This window comes from Psammomys obesus, unplaced genomic scaffold (assembly GCF_907164565.1).
Source record: "Psammomys obesus unplaced genomic scaffold, mPsaObe1.curated_primary_1811, whole genome shotgun sequence".
NCBI classification, from domain to species: Eukaryota; Metazoa; Chordata; class Mammalia; order Rodentia; family Muridae; genus Psammomys; species Psammomys obesus.
In genome coordinates, this window is record NW_026596101.1 from 6,516,160 (window position 1) to 6,532,552 (window position 16,393).

Here is a 16,393-nt window from a genome sequence, read left to right on the forward strand (position 1 = left end):
GTGTGTGTGTGTGTGTGTGTGTGTGTGTGTGTGTGTGTGTGTGTGTGACATTAGATGAATCTATTTATGTTTAGAAATATAATATATTCTTGGTGGATTGTTCTTCTGATGACTATGAAGCAATGTTCTTCATTTCTCCTGTTTGTTTGAGGTATCTTTTGTTAGATGTTAGAATAACCATGTCTGCTTGTTTCTTAGTTCCATTTTCTTAGACTATATTTCTTTTCATCTTGCAAGGATGAAAATGGTGAGGTGTGTTCCTTGGAGGCAGGAAAAAGAATTTGGTGATTCTGTTAGTCTTTGTTTGTCTTGTGTAATTGAGACAGTTAAAATCCATTGTTATGTGGAGGTCCAAAATGGCAGGGACAATAGCACATGGTATCTGAATAGCAGCACAGCAGTGAGAGCAGAGTGACTGACAGGCCATTCTGTGGACCCGCAAGCTCCAATTTCTGTGTTTCCAAGGTGAAAGAAGAGCCCGCGGTGAGGGAAACAAGCTGGTCCAATTTAAGGTAACTTGGTTAATCCTGGGAAATGTTCCTGAGATCCTACCACCCACCCAACCCACAGCCTTTAGATACCTTCCAGGTACCAGCAACTTGCAACTCCAACCACAGGAACCCATTCTCACTGTCCTGTGAAGTGGACACCTTCTGGTACCAGGGGCCTGGCTCCAAATTCAGTTGCCCACTCTCACTGGCCCATGGTTACTTTCAGGAAACTGGAGGCTCTTGGCTTCAACCTTGGGCCTCCTGATGCTCAGGACCCATGGAAGCAACTCCAGCTGCTCTGAAGCTTAACCTGTCTCCCTAAGGAGACTGGCAAGACCTCTGAGCTCACAGGTTCTCCAAATCAGATGCTCCCGGAGAACACAGTGTCTGAGCACAGTGTCTGAGCTCACCAACCTCAGAGCAGGAAAGCCAGTAGCAGAGTGGCTAACCTTGGGACTTCCCTTGGCAAACAAACAAAAAAACAAAACAAAACAAAACAAAAAAAACCTCAAACAAACAAAAAACATACCTGAGCTCCTACAGAGACCACTTGGTTCCCAGGATCATACATCCAAGGATGTATGATCTGTGAGCTGTGGGCAAGTCCCTGAGAACTACCTGCCAGTCTGAGACCATTTCCACAAACCTAAGGAGGACTCCTGCAGGAACATCCAGCTTCCTTCCCAGGGCTCTTCCCTCACCCTCGAGAACTCCAGCAGGCAACAGGATCTAACAGCCAGTGCCAGAGACAACCATATGGCTAAAGGCCAGTGTAAAAATACAATCAACAAAAGCCAGGACGATATGGCATCACAGAACCCAGTTATCCCACAGAAAGCACCCCTGGATACCCTAACACAGCTGAAACACAAGAAAACATCATTAAATCAGTGCTTATGAAAATGATAACAGAGAAAAGAAATAAAAGAAACACAGAAATTAAAGAAACACAAGAAGGCACAATCAAACAGTTTGAAGCCTTTATAGAGGAAATAAACAAGTCACTGAAAGAAATACATGAAAGTACAAAAAACAGGTGAAGGAATTGGATAATTAATTTAAAGAAATGCAGGAAAATACAAACAGGTGTAGGATATCCATACTGCAATCCACAGACCTAAAGAAGGTAAATAACAAGGAGGACCTTAGGGAGGATACTCAATTCTCATTCAGAAGGGCAAATAGAATAGACAAAGGAAGCAGTTAAAGAGAAAGAACAGGACGGGAACCTAACTATAGATGTCCTCTCAAAGACTACACCCACTAGATGCTGAGACTCACAGCCAAACTGTGGGCAGAGCACAAGGAGTCTTACAGAAGAGGGAGGGATCGAAGGACCCAGAGGGGACTGGAGCTCCACAAGGAGACCAACATTGCCAAAAAATCTGGGCCCAGGGGTGGCCTGAAGAGAATGATGCACCAACCAAGGACCATGCATGGAGAGGACTTAAATCCCCTGCTCAGATGTAGCTGATAGACAGCTCAATTTCCATGTAGATTCCCTTGTAAGAGGAGCAGGGACTGTCTTTGACATGGCCATGTTGCCTCCTCTTTGATCACCCCCCCCACCCCGGCCAGTGGGGTGGTTTTGGCAGGCCATAGTAGAAGAGGATGTAGGGAGTCCTGATGAGACTAGATAGGTTGGGATCAGATGGTAGGGGAGAAGGGCTCCTTCTTTTTGAGGCCTAGGGGAAGGAGATAGAGAGAAAGAGGGAGAGATGGTGGGCTGGGAGCAGAAGAGGGAGGGGCTAGAATTGGGATACAAAGTGAATAAGTTATAAAAAATAAAATTCATAGTTATTATTGAAAATATATATTAATTTTTTTCTGTTTTTCTGAGATTTCTTTTTATTAACTATCCTAGTATTTATCTATCAACTGTGATATAATGGGCATGTTTAATCTTCTCTTTGGATTAAAATATTCCTCCTGCTCTTCTCTATAGAGCTGGTTTAGTGGTCATAAATTCTTATAGTCTGTTTTTAATCATATAATTTCAAGTTTCTCCTTGGATCATAATTTTGCTTGGTATAATAGTCTCTGTTGGCAGTTGTGGTTTATCAGACTTGGAATACATCTTTTCTGTTGAAGAGGCAGCTGTTGTTCTGATAGGCCCGCCTTTAGAAGTGACTTTCTTGCAGCTTTCAATGCTCTTTATTATATGTGTTAGTGTTTAATAGTCATATGTCAAGGGCAGTTTCTTTTCTAGTTTTCTCTATTTGGTGGTCTGTAGGCCTCTTGTGCATGCAAGAGAATCTCATGCAGTTCTGGGAACTTTTCTTCTATGATTTCATTGTAAATATTTCCTACTATGCCTTTAGCATTCTTTTTTTGCCCATAATCGAAGGGCTAGGGTCACCTTTGGTGTTCTCACTGGGTCTGGAGTTTCTGCCTTGTATCTGCTCATTCTGAAAGTGAGAAAAGCTACTGATTTAATTTGCTCTTTTGTTGCTGTGATAAACATAATGACCAAATGGAAAATGGGGGAGAAATTGTTTGTTCCATTTTACAAGTTACAGTTCATTATAAAGGGAAGTCAGGGCAGGATTCAAGCAGAGAACATGGGAGAATATGGCTTACTGGCTAGTCTTTATGACTTGCTCCTCCTGGCTTTCTGAACTCGCTTTATTTCATTTTTCAATACTGTTCTGTACTTTTTAGACTATGATATAATCACATCATTTCTCTCCCCCCCCCAACTCTCCTCCTTGCACCCTCACACTATTGTCTTTCTAATTCATGGCCCATTTTTCTTTAGCTGTTCTTATATACCTGTGTATGTGTGTGTGTGTGTCTGCCTGTCTGTTTCTCTCTCTGTGTATGTCCCCAAATGCATAAATATAACCTGCTCAATCTATATAATGTTACATAAACGTGTGTTTATAGGGCTGACCATTTGGTATTTGACAAGCAGTTTGTGAATTCTTCCCTGGGGAAGACTATTTCTCTTGCTCTTGGCATCTTTTTAGTAGGCTGCAGTTCTTTTTTCTAGGGTTGAGGTTTTGTGAGCTTTCTCTCACCCACATTAGCATGTTTATTAGTGTCATCTTTCTTCAAGTCACATTTGGGTAGTTCATGCATATGAGTTTCATCGATGTTGCTTCTAACATTTCTCAAGGCAAACTCTTTGTTTCTATGATTCTTGCAATTTTTTCAATCTCTCTTCTGCAATGATCCCTGAGCCTTAGGTGCAGAGGTTGTATTATTGGTGTGTCCATGGGGACTGTGTTCCACAGCTCTGTACTTTGATTATTTGAAGCTTTCTGGATTGGTCCATCTGTTGCAAAGAGAAATTTTCTTGATAAATGGTGGGAACTATACTTACATGTGGCTTTAGGGACACATGTTTAGCTTGTGTTAGGGATTCTGCCAGTTTAGTAAAGTAGTGGTTGTATGTTCTCCTTCAAGATCCATGACTTCACTAAGTCTGGGTAGTAGGCTAGGTTTCAAGTACCACAGAGCCATTGGCTACTGTGAAGGTTTGGATGCTCTTTCTGAACTCTTAGGGTCATTGTGCCATGCTGGTCATTGCTGTGGTTCATAGGTGTCATAGCTGGGTATGACTACTGGCTGCTTCCCTCCTTTGGAAGCTTGCACGGTACCTTCTGGTACCATGAAAACTAACACTTAGAGAGGAGGCTTTCAGATTAGATCACACTTGGGTTCCTCTGTGCCCTGTTTCTAAAGTGCACAGTATCTTTAGTAACAGGGACTTACCTTTCACCTTGCTGGGGGATAGGAATGATATGGGCAAGGGCAAAAGCCTGTATTGTTAGGCAACCCTAACTAACAACTCAAAAGAGTGTTTCTCATGGCTGGTGTTCAGATTTTTGTTCTTTGGCTCTTGGGGAGAACACAGTCTGCTCAGATGAGAAAATTTCATTCAGACTATATATATTATAACTTTTATTATTATTAAATAGTATATAAATATTATATATGTATACTGACTTACAAGCATTGTAGGTAATTTGGGGTCTCATATATATATATATATATATGTATGTATGTATACACACATACACACACATGTATATACATATATATTTTAATACAACCCATGCTCATCTTCTTAGAGATGATACTACCCACATTGGACTTGACCATCCTATATCAATTAATGTTTAAAGCTCAAATATATGGCCACAGAGAAGTATAATTAAGGCAATCCCCCTTCTGAGAATCCCTCAGATATCTCCAGGCTGTGTCAAGTTGACAGCTGAGGCTAACTAGGTGTGCCATCCACAATGTACCAACCAGCAGATTATCAAGGGCCCTTTGACCTTGATTTAGATTGTTCAAAGATCTAATAAAATGTCTAAGATATGGATGAAAGTTGTAGAAGTTTACGTCCTAAGAAAACCAAATTATGTGGGAAATGTCACAAGGAGTTTAATACGGAATGTCTATAACATTCCTTGATGGGCCATCTTCAAATGGTATGTGAGGCTCTACAGCTCTACAGTGTAAGGTTTCAACATGAACCGCCAGTCAGGCTTAGGATCTAGTCACTGCTCTGGGCTTCCAGGGAAGTGTTCATTATTGTTTCTTCTCAGTGATTAGTATCTTGTCACACCAACAGTTCTAATCCCCACAATATTGTCTCAGCTAATAACAGTCATAATGATGTTGATGCCTGGCACTTACTGAGCTGTCTACCGTGTGCCAGGTGTGGAATAAAGCCCATTATGTGTGCGATCCCATGTGTCTGCCCGACATTCTTCTGAGGTTGTATTCTCTCTGTCTCTGTCTCTCTGTCTCTCTCTTTGTCTTTCTCCCTCTCTCTGTCAGTCAGGAGCTGAGTTATGATTCCAATCTTAGTCTACCGTGTAGGGATCATAATCTTGCACACACTCCTTACACTGGCATATAAGAAGCTGAGTCTTTGCCAGATGATCTCCATTCACACTGCAGCTAGAATCTACTGGGGCAGGTCTAGACAAAAGGTTTTCCTGATGTCTTTGGCCACAGTGCCAACAGCTGCTCCTTATGGATGTCACTGGTTGAAGGTGTTCGTGCAGATTCTCCTATCAGAGCAATCTGCTAGACTTTGTGATGTCTGGTTGTCTGGGAATTTAGATGCACAGTTCTCCTTATTTCTATCATTACCTTCATAAGATTCTAAGCATGTTCTCATCTTGGAAGGAAGGAAGGAAAGAAAGAAAGAAAGAAAGAAAGAAAGAAAGAAAGAAAGAAGGGAGGGAGGGAGGGAGGGAGGGAAGAAGGGAGGGAGGAAGCAAAGAAGAAGCTGCAATACTTGTCTGATGCCTAAATTTCTTGAAGCTTGAATTGGGCATAGTTGTGCCCCCCTCCCCAGGATCTCCTTTGTAGAAACACATATTATCCTTCTCCTTTTGTAATGTTAAAGTTCAGTGCTCTTATCAACCCAAAAATAGCTTCAAATTCTTCTCTGTGTGTCCTCACCCACGACCTGGCAGCACACATGGAAACCAAGCCCCTGGAGTGTATTTCTACATTAGTTATGCAAATTCATCTCTTTCCTTTGGATGCTATGTAGGTGATACTATGGCTAGCCCTTTTAAGAACTCAGAGAAAACAGCAGGGGGGACTGCAATGACCAAGGCTGCTTGGAGGTGAGTCTTGTGAAACAGTCAAGGCCTAAAACATCCGAGCTTGAGGAGGGCTGGCATTCGAAGGGGAGAACTTACACTCATGGTGTCAGGATAGAAGATACTCACTCATCCACCAGAGAGTGAGAAAGCTGGGTGACAGCAGAGTCCGGCAATGTGAATAGAGATTATTTAATTTCCTCTTTTGTTACTTAGAGTCCACAGCTGCTCTGGGCGGTGTGCTATTAATTTACAAGACCAACACAGCATCTCTGGGTGTGACAGCTCCTACAATAGCTGCCGATTCTCTACAGATGGTGCCAAAGCAGGATCAGCCGCTCTGAAGCACCGCTGGTTCTGGAAGGCAGTCTAGCTGCCTGCTCAGCACATTCTCATTCTCCAGGCAGGTGGTGCTGGCTGTTTTTGTGTTTTTTTTTTTTCCTCTCTGTCTTTGTGTGTGTGTTTGTGTGTGCACATACATACATAAAAGGATATTTTCGATTACACACCAAAACATATAAAACATCGAAAATAGCTGAAGTACTGCAAGGGGAGGTACTAGATTATATAACATTTAAAAGTTCAGCTTAGGTTTCACCATTTGTTTGGTGGCTCAACGTTTTTGCTGCTATCTTTTAATTCTTGTTCCCTTGGCTTTGGCTGTCCTCCCAGATAGAGCTTTACCATATCCTGGGAATTGTCCCACATTTTTTCTTTCTTGTAGGCCTAAACATAGGAAAAGAAAGAAAAAAAAATTTTCTCCTACCGAGTAATTTGAAACAGTATTTTGGACCTTATTCTGAACGCTGTCAGTTCTATCACATCCCTGGGGCCAGGGTGATTCAGTGCTGGATAACCAAACCTGAATCTTTTGCTCACCTATTAAAACAGAGAACATCCACCACACTGGGTGCAGTGGGTTATGCCTGTGATCCCAGCACTCAGGGAGGCAGATGCAGGCAGAGCTCTGTGAGTTTGAGGCCAGCCTGGTCTACAAAGCCAGTCCAGGATAGCCAAGGCTACACAGGGAAACAAAAGAAGATCCACCAGATGGACTGAGCCTAGGTCATCTGTGCTTCTCTAGATAAAAATATGGTGGCTACAGAAAAGGGTTCAATCTATGGACGAGCCTGAGATTCAATCTAAACTCACTGTATTGAGTGTGAAAACTTGAGTGCTAGGTTGCACCGTCTCATTGGCCTAAAACAGCGGTTCTCAACCTCCCTAAGTCTGCCGCCCTTTAATACAGTTCCCGTATTGTGGTGACCCCAACCATGAATTATTTTGTTGCTACTTCACAGCTGTAATTTTGCTGCTGTTATGAATCGTAATGTAAATATCTGATAGGTAGGATATCTGATATGTGACCTCTGGGAAATGGACACTCCACACACATACCCAAAGGGGTCACAAGCCACAGGCTGAGGACCCCTGGCCTCAAGGAAGGGCTACAGTATTGCCTGGAGCCCAGGGCAGCTCACAGAGCCACAGTGCTCCTTGAGGTGAGTGTGCCTGCCTCGCCCACCAGCCATTGCCTTACCCACCATGGCAGACATCCTGGATAGCGATGAGGTCAATTTCATCACACCTGGGTGGAAGTAATGGATGTATATTGGGTATGGGGAGAGAGAGAGGCACATCAGTCTGTCCCCTGCTTTAACTCTTTTGGAAGTGAACTGAGGAGGTCACTTAATTTACTTAATTCAACCTCTCCAGGATTACTTGGTTAAAAATAATGTTCTGTCTGTGACTGTCACAGAGGTACTAGATGTTCTCTTTCATAGAAGAGGTCTGGTATATGACCTCTCTGGTATAGATGCTACTGCCTTTATTTAGAAGCACCCCTCTCTTGCCTGGTTAAGGAAGAGGATCCCTAACTTACTCCCCAACATTCATCCTTCTTTGCTTTGTCTTTCGCTCTGTCTACAGAATATCAACTTAACTCTTTTTAAGTTTTATTTTTATTAGTTATTTGCCCATATGTGTGGGGAAAGGGGTAGCGGGGAGCCATGGGAAGCCACCAGGCATAAGAGTGGGGTGGAGGCATATTCAAACCCTGGAAATCTCATCCTGAAATTGGCAGGAGTGGGATCCCTTCTACCAACTGCACCAAGCCTCAGTATTCTGGAGCATGTAGCCCCTATCTTTGCCTCCCCTACCCCACCCTCACCCTCATCCCCCACCCCAGGATGTCTGTAGTCAGGTTAAATTTTCTCTCCCCTTAGAAGATCTGTCTGGCAGTACCTGAAATTCCTCTTACGCAAATGAGGCATCCCAAGCACCCTGGCCCTGGCCAATGATATCCACTCACCCCGAAAACCCCTACCCAACCCCACAAAGGTTTAAGTAGCCTTTGTTCCCCGTTACTAAACTGAAACTGAGCTGTTTGAATGAAGCCAGCCTCTCTGTTCTTTTCCTGCTCACAGCCACCTGAGGTCTTTTGGCGCTCAAGGCTGTTTTTGGCTAGCTTCCCCCTCTCAGGAGCCAGAGTCACAATCCTAGGCCAAATCTGGTCACTATGGGCAGGGAAACAAAGCATGAATAGCATAGGTGTGTGTTTAGGTACCTACATGTGTGAGTAGTGGTGGAGGCTATGAAAGGGGATCAGATCGCCCGGAGCTGGACATGGAGTTGGAAATTGTTTGATGTTGATTCTGAAAACCCAAACCTGGACCCTCCAGCGGAGCATAAAGTGATTTTAACCCACTGACTCATCTTTCTAGCTCCCTCAATCTAACTCTTTTATTTTTTTATTCTTTCATAGATTATGTCCCTACTTCAGTTTCCCCTCCCTCCACTTATCCCAATACCCCCTCACCCCAGCCCCCATCCACTCCTTGCCTTCCTTTCAGGAAAGAGCAGGCACCCCAGGTTTATCAAGTGAGCGCAGCACAAGTTGCAATAAGACTAGGCACAAACCCTTATTTCAAGGACCCAAGACACCCTCCACTCCCACTGTTAGGCGTCCCAACAGAACACCAAACTACACATTCGTAACTTATACGTGGAAGAGCTAGTTCAGACTCATGCAGGCTCCTTGACTAGCGCTTCAGTCTCTGTGTTCCTCTATGAGCCCTGCTTAGTTGATTCTGTGGGCCTTTTTTTTTTTTTTTTCTGGTGTCTTTGGCTCACAGGGCCCCTAGCAAGGCACTGTGTGAGGCTTTCTCAGTTTTATTTCACCATAAACTAATATAGATATAGGAAACCTCCTTAGCAGACATTTGTTATGTTTCTATCACTGATGATCACTGTTCCCTAAAAATGCTCCACACCATCATAGACACCTGCAATCCTTTGTTTGCACTGATTCTATGGCCTCTCTGCCTGTACCTCTTCTCTGCTTGGTTATCTTCTGCTGAACTTTGAAAGTTCAGTCCCAATTCTCTACATCTCTGACCTGGAGCTTCAAGAGCTAGATGGTATAAGCTAGTTATATAGCATTCATCCCACTGTTTAATGGTGAGCCATTCGTAGGTTTCTATGTTCGCATGCACTATAAATTACTGGAGGAAAAGGAAGTGGATTATACATTTTTATATATGTATGCAGAACCAAGATTTCCCTCAAATGCATATTTTCTGCAATAGGTATCTGTTCTTTAGAAAGAATAAAATGTTCTACTATGCTTTTCTCATAATGCAGTATCCCGTTAATATATTTAAATTATATAAGCAATAAGAAATATATAAACCTTTTCTTATTTTCAGAAAATGTGTTAATCCCCTCTCCCACTGTCATTGCTTTAATCAGCTTTTGTAAGTGCTCTTCAAGATCTCTTACATTAAATTTTTTTAAAATAGCAGATCTGTTGCAAAATAATCCACATGTCATAAAATCCATCCTTTCCCAAACTGCCCCTCAGAGGTTTCTTCAGAGTCCCCTGGTCATCACTGCTAAGTTTAGGGCATTTCATCTCCCCATTCTCAGTCAATCCGATTCTTACTTTCCCGCCCCAACAAACACTTAACCTCCCCATGGATTTTCTTCTTTGAGTACTGCATATGAATGCATTCTTTCCATAGATCCTTTTGTGTCTGACTTCCGTCACTTAACGTAATACTTCCATGATTCATATAATTTTGTAGCATGTTTTAGGACTTCATTCCCTTTTATGAAAGAATGAGATATTATGACATGAATGTATGATATTCTGTATAGCTGCTCATTAGTGAGTGGACATTTGTGCTATATTGAGTTGGCTAAAGCATTATGAATAATACTTTATAGACATTCCTGTGACTGTAAATGTAAGCTTTTGGTACACACACACACACACACACACACACACACACACACACGAATCTGCCCACAAGATATCTTTTATGGCTATAGCCACAAATGACCATTGTTCCCTGGAAACTCCAAATACCCACACACATAGCCGCTGGTTTTTGTTTCTCTTTCTATTGCTGCCTATTTGCCCTAACTTTTCCTCTTGGTCAATTTGTTGGTTTATATAGTAACTTCGTGTTTAACTTTTTGAGGGAGAGCTAAACTTTTCTGCAGCAGCAACCTTATTTTTCATCCCCACCAGGAATGTTTGAGGATTTTCCCACCTCTATAACCTCATCAGCACATGTTTTTGTCTATCTTTTTGATCGCAGGCACCCTGATAGATATAAAGTGATAAATCTCCATGATGTTGGGTTTCATTTTTCTAGTGGTAATTGATCTTTAGTTTCTTTTTATGCTACAATGCTGATTTTTCACATATTCTTTGGAGAAACAGCTATTCTAGTCTTCTGTCCATAATGAAGTTGGACTACTAGTTTTTCCATTAAGTTGTAAACATTCTTTATGTATTCATATATATGATTAACAATTATTTAAGAATGTTTTTATGTGTTACAAGAGTATAGAAGATATATTATTTAAAATTAGTTAATCATTTATTTATAATAAATATGCTGGTCTAAAGTATTTAAAAGAACATATCAGTGACTAATATTTTCTTTACAACCTTTTAAAATACATTTATCCAAAAGTCTGAAAAAGCAAATTAAAAAAAATTTAAAATGTAAATTTAAATTTGTGTCCTTTCTATTTAAATTTAAAGTTTAAAAAATCTTTATTTAAAGGTTTTTGTATATATTGGATTGTGCTATTTTTATTATGTAGTCACCTTACTAGATTTTATCTGTGAGAAGATCCTTCAATATTTAAAATTGCCACATACATGTATATGTAACAGTTTTCTGTTGATGGTGTTTCCTGTAAAATCTTGATGCCTTTATTGTCATGAACAATACTATAATGAGCATCATGGTACACATTCTTTTCTGAACATGGGTAACTGTAACTCTATAGTCTTAATAGAACTAGCCAAGTTTAAGGGAATTTACATTTTATTTTTCAGTATGTTCCATCAACATGTTTATTAGAAAGGCTTCAAAAATTATTGTCCTGGGGATATTGCATGAGATTATAATTTCTTAAATACTGGCCAATATTAAAAGTTAAGCCCTGTTGCTCTAACAATGAACAAAAGTAGGACCTTGCATGGTTTGTATGTGTCCTCCTATTATGATGTAGATGTGAAATATTCCTCACAGGTGCTTGGTCCCAGTTGATGGCAGTGTTTTGGGAGGCTCCACCTTTAGAAGGTAGATCCTGGAGAGGGAATGTAGACATCTCTGAAATGGGCCTCAAGCTCTCCAGTTCAGGTTTGAATGTCTTAGATTCTTAGTTTGGAAAGATCATAGATATTTGTTTCATGGATTTGCCACCATGAAACCATCTGTTGCCATTCCAACTATGTCATAATAGACTATTCCTTCAAGCAACCAGTGAAAATAATTCTTTTCTCCTTAATGTTTCTTTCTGTCAAGTATTTCATCACAAAGACGAGGAAAGTAATTGATAATGTATCTTGAGATCTCATTCATTGGGAACTTAATCTCAAGTTTTATTTTAATGGTATTTGGAGCTCTCTGGTATGTTTGCTTTGTCCTGTTTTGTATGTCACAGCCTCTGCAAGGTTATTGTTGAACATAAGGGCTCTGTCTAGATGCTGAGAAAATGAAAATGTGTTCTTGAAACTTTTAACTTCCTCTAGATCTTTGAGCTAAATTAGATCTCAGTTATTTATAAATCATCTAGTTATGTTGTTATAGAACCAGAAAAACTGGCTGAAACAGTGCCTAGTTTTTTTGCCTGCTTGAGATGATTCCAGTATGATGATTTTTGTAATTTCCATTATCTGGTGTTTAGCATACAAACTATCCCTTATCTTATTCTGTGGGTTTGTTCTTTATTCAAGAATACTTATATGATATAAAAAGGAAATATTAGATGGGCCAGGAGAGTCTAAATTTATAATGTATCTCTTAAGCTTAGTTAAGTCAGCTGCAGCAAAACATGACTCTTAAAAGACTTGTCATTGTATTTAGAATTGACCAGACTTTTAACCATAACCCAGAGACTTTCAACTTCACACAGATGTGACATTTTATTTTAATAAAGCTATCGACAGAGCTCCTTTTTTTGAGTGAATTTTCAAAAGCATCTTTTGTCAGTCGAGGGCTTTTATTAGATAATGTAACCTCACTGTACTCCATGTTAGCAAAGAGAAAAAGGAAATGTCCTTGGGTACTGTATGTAGAAAGTCTAACAGAGATTCTCTAGGGGGAAAGTTGTTCAGCTCTCCAAGGCTACACTTCTTAATCTGTGTTGAATTTAACTGAAAACAATGAAGTTTTCCAATGCTATTCTCTGCAAATTAAAGGTTTAAGAGATTATCCCTCCAACTGGCAATTACATAAAAAGAAAGCACAGAGTATTAAACTTAAGGAAATGTGTGAGTTTAGTTGCAAGCATGTAAGTCGAACAAAATTCATTATTTAACATATAGAAGAAGGAGAGTGAGTCTTGTTTGTGTGGTGGGTCGGCTGGGTTCATGGAACTGCTGCTGCTAAGTACAGTGCTCCTTAAGAGGAGAATGAGAAGGGAATGCTGATGCAATTGAGGTGGATGTCATTGCTGTTTTTCCAAAAATTGACCCTTTGAGGAATGGAGGGAATGGATACCAGGGACTTTGGAAATTTTTAAGACACCAAAGAAACTGACTGAGGTTTCAGAACAAGTCCACTGCAGCACAGAAACAGATGTGCTGTTAGGACTGAGTCCAGCCTGCTGATCTAGGTCAACATAGTAGGTCTAAGGGAATCTGTATGAAGGCCTAATTACACCCCACCCACCCTCCGGATAGAGAAGTTGTTTTTGTTTTTTTTTTTCCTTTTGTCAGGTAGTATATCAAAAACTGAGAAAAAAGCCCAGTGAATACCCATAGACTCGACGGCCATAATGATCTGTTACTTCTGCAAGTGGGGAGGACATTCCACCAGCAGTTTCCTTTGAGTCTTCCAATGTCATTACAGATTATCTCCCTTCTTGCCAGCAGCAGGCGGGTTGCTGGGCTTGATGTCTATTAGGCTCCAATTCAAAATGTAAGGTCCATAATTCAATGAAAATAGATAGCAAAAGGATTCCTTTTTCATCGAAAGGGTAATTACCTTGTTATCAGAGTGCTGTAAGAATAAAAGCTTATGGATTTTTCATATAATCATAAGATTGGAAGAGACTTGGTGATGTCATCTTGTTCTTTCTTCAAGCCAGGGATGAATTTAATTTATCCTTGATGGACGGGATGTTGTTTAACAAGGTTCTCCTGAGAATAAGATTCGACACTTTGGTGTTTTAGCAACCTTCAGCGGTGACATCCCTTCCATCATGTTAGGTATATTGACGTTGAAGGAAGCCTGTAATCTGTGTCCTCTTTGGATAGAGGGAACATGTTATGCATGCCCTTTGTTTTCATTATGTTAAAGAACACTTATTAAGTCCTGTATACTTGGCGCTGGAGACACGGTTGTAATGCAGAGAGGATGATAGACTTGATAACTCTTGGCATTTAGTTGAGAGACTTATAATGGATGATAGCCAATAGCCAAATCAATACATGTCTAAAGGTTGTCATAAGTGCTGTGATGGAGCAATTAAAGCTGTGGGTATGAAGTACAGCAGGAGGAAGCTAAGGCCTTGTTTCCATGGGTAGTTCAAGAAGGTCTCTTTTTGTAAGTGACTTTTAATAGGAGGGCTGAAGTATAAATGAAACCAGCCTTTCAAACTGGAAAGAACACTCCCAATAAAGAGGGCAGCATACACAGAGGCTCTGAAGTGGAAAGAGCATGGAGGAATTTAGAGTGCAACCCAGCAGTGGGGTCAAGGCAGAGGGTGACAAACACATGGTAAGAAGAATAAATAGCCAAATTATGCCAGTCCTTGCAGGCACTGAGGAGGGGCTTGGCTATCCTCCTAAGTGTAATTTCCTGAATAGATTGCTCTGGATTCCATATGCCAAATAACTTAGTCTAGGAAATCACAGCAGAGAGAAGTTGGTAGACAGTGTTTATAAGAAATATTGATGGCATAGACCACAAATATGGAAATGGAAAATAAACAGAGATACTTGAATGGTTTTACCACAGGCTCAGTGTAGGGTAATATATATGTAATACACACACACACACACACACACACACACACACACACACACATATATGTATGTATGTATCTAATCTCAATTTATGCCTTGGCTTGCAGCTGTAGGAGTTGGTAAGGTGAGAGTTCATTCTGTCTAGCAGCTGAAGTTCAGTTGCTAAGTATGAGATGCTTGTGAAACACAGACATAAACCATTGACTCTAGGTTGGAGTTCAGAAAAGACAGCAGTGAAGAAATAACATTAATTGACTTTGCTAACTGAAATACAGGTTTTAGGGGTGGGGTGCGATATAGCCTAGACGAGGAAGGGAAGAAGGGGAACAGCCAGCTGTGAACTTGGAGAAAGACTGATGCACCCCTGTCCCACACAGTTGATGACATAAAGGCTATGGGAAGTGCGTCCACATTTTTCCAGTCCTGTGACTTTAAGTGACTGCTTTCTCTGTCAGCATTTAAGCTCTATTTTCTTTTCATGACCAGTGTCCTGGGATGCTCTTGGTATTAGGCACATTTTCTGATTATTTTGGCTATGTACAAAATTTCCTTTGTGTACCTCTCATTGTCTTACGCTGGGTACCTTTCTAATTTTATGTGTACTAAGTCAATATTTTTCTAAATAGTTCCCTCTGTCAAGTTGTCATGGGGGTGACAGGGAAGCTGTGTTTGTCGGCTGTTATTTCCATTCCATTTTGGGGTGTCTTTGGCACAATGGGGACTGATATGGCAGGCTTTCTTTTTCATTAAAAATGAGCCCCTGTTTGTGCAGTTCCTATCCAACTCAGTTCCCAGTTTCTTTTAAATCAGCTTTAGAGATGTGAGGATTGCCAATGGGTGTTCTGTTTGACCTCACTTAATGTTTGTGTTTGGTCCAGATCATAAAGCAAACCAAATTAACTGCCTCTGTTCAGTGCCTGGTAGGACTTATAGCCCAGGTGAAATGTGGGTTTAAAGATGTGCTTCTAATTACAATCTTGTGGATGCTCATAGCAAATAAAGTTTCAGACCATTATTTAAAGCTCCAAGGGCTCTGTTCTAGGTTTGTTTTCACTGCAAATGCCATTTTAAATGATTATTTAAGGCTCTCAGGATTATGTTCTAGGTGTATTTTTCCTAACGAACTAATATTAGGAAATTATGGGTGCTGGGCTGATTGTTTAGAGTGCCTTTACAATGCAGTCACTATGTTTTATTGCTTTTTTTTTCTTGTGAAATAAATCCCCGTATTGCTTGTCTCATACCATACCATAAAAATGTGCCGATCAAGTTTAAAAAGAGTTCATGTGAAAACAAAGGTCCCTGGGAAATGAGAAATAGTAGCTAAATAGTAATAAGATACTACACAACAAACCTCCCCTTTTAGGACGACCTTGCATTGGGACCTCTCAGTAATTGTATCAATTACCTTCTTTTGCATCAATTACATTACATTCTATTGCATTGATGACATTCTTCTGTTACAGGGCAGGTCTTGTTAGAAATTTTTCTTTCTACACCTCTCTCATAAGGATTCAAGCCTACCACTATGCCCGATTGGAATATTAGAGAAAGAAGGGGTTAGATGAAAGGAAAGCAATCATTATTGGAATACCCTATGAATTTCAGCCAAGTTAGCAGTGGTGTTCATGCATGAGGCAGAAAGCAGTAAGAAGGTGTGGGTGAGTAACATGATTAGGAGGAGAGGAAATGAAACATGATCAACCTATTTTTTCCCTCATATTCCTAGTTCTCCATATTGAAACTCTTCCAAAATCTCTAAAATAGACCTTGCAGGAATCAGCTTCAAAGTCTTCTTCTTCTTCTTCTTCTTCTTCTTCTTCTTCTTCTTCTTCTTC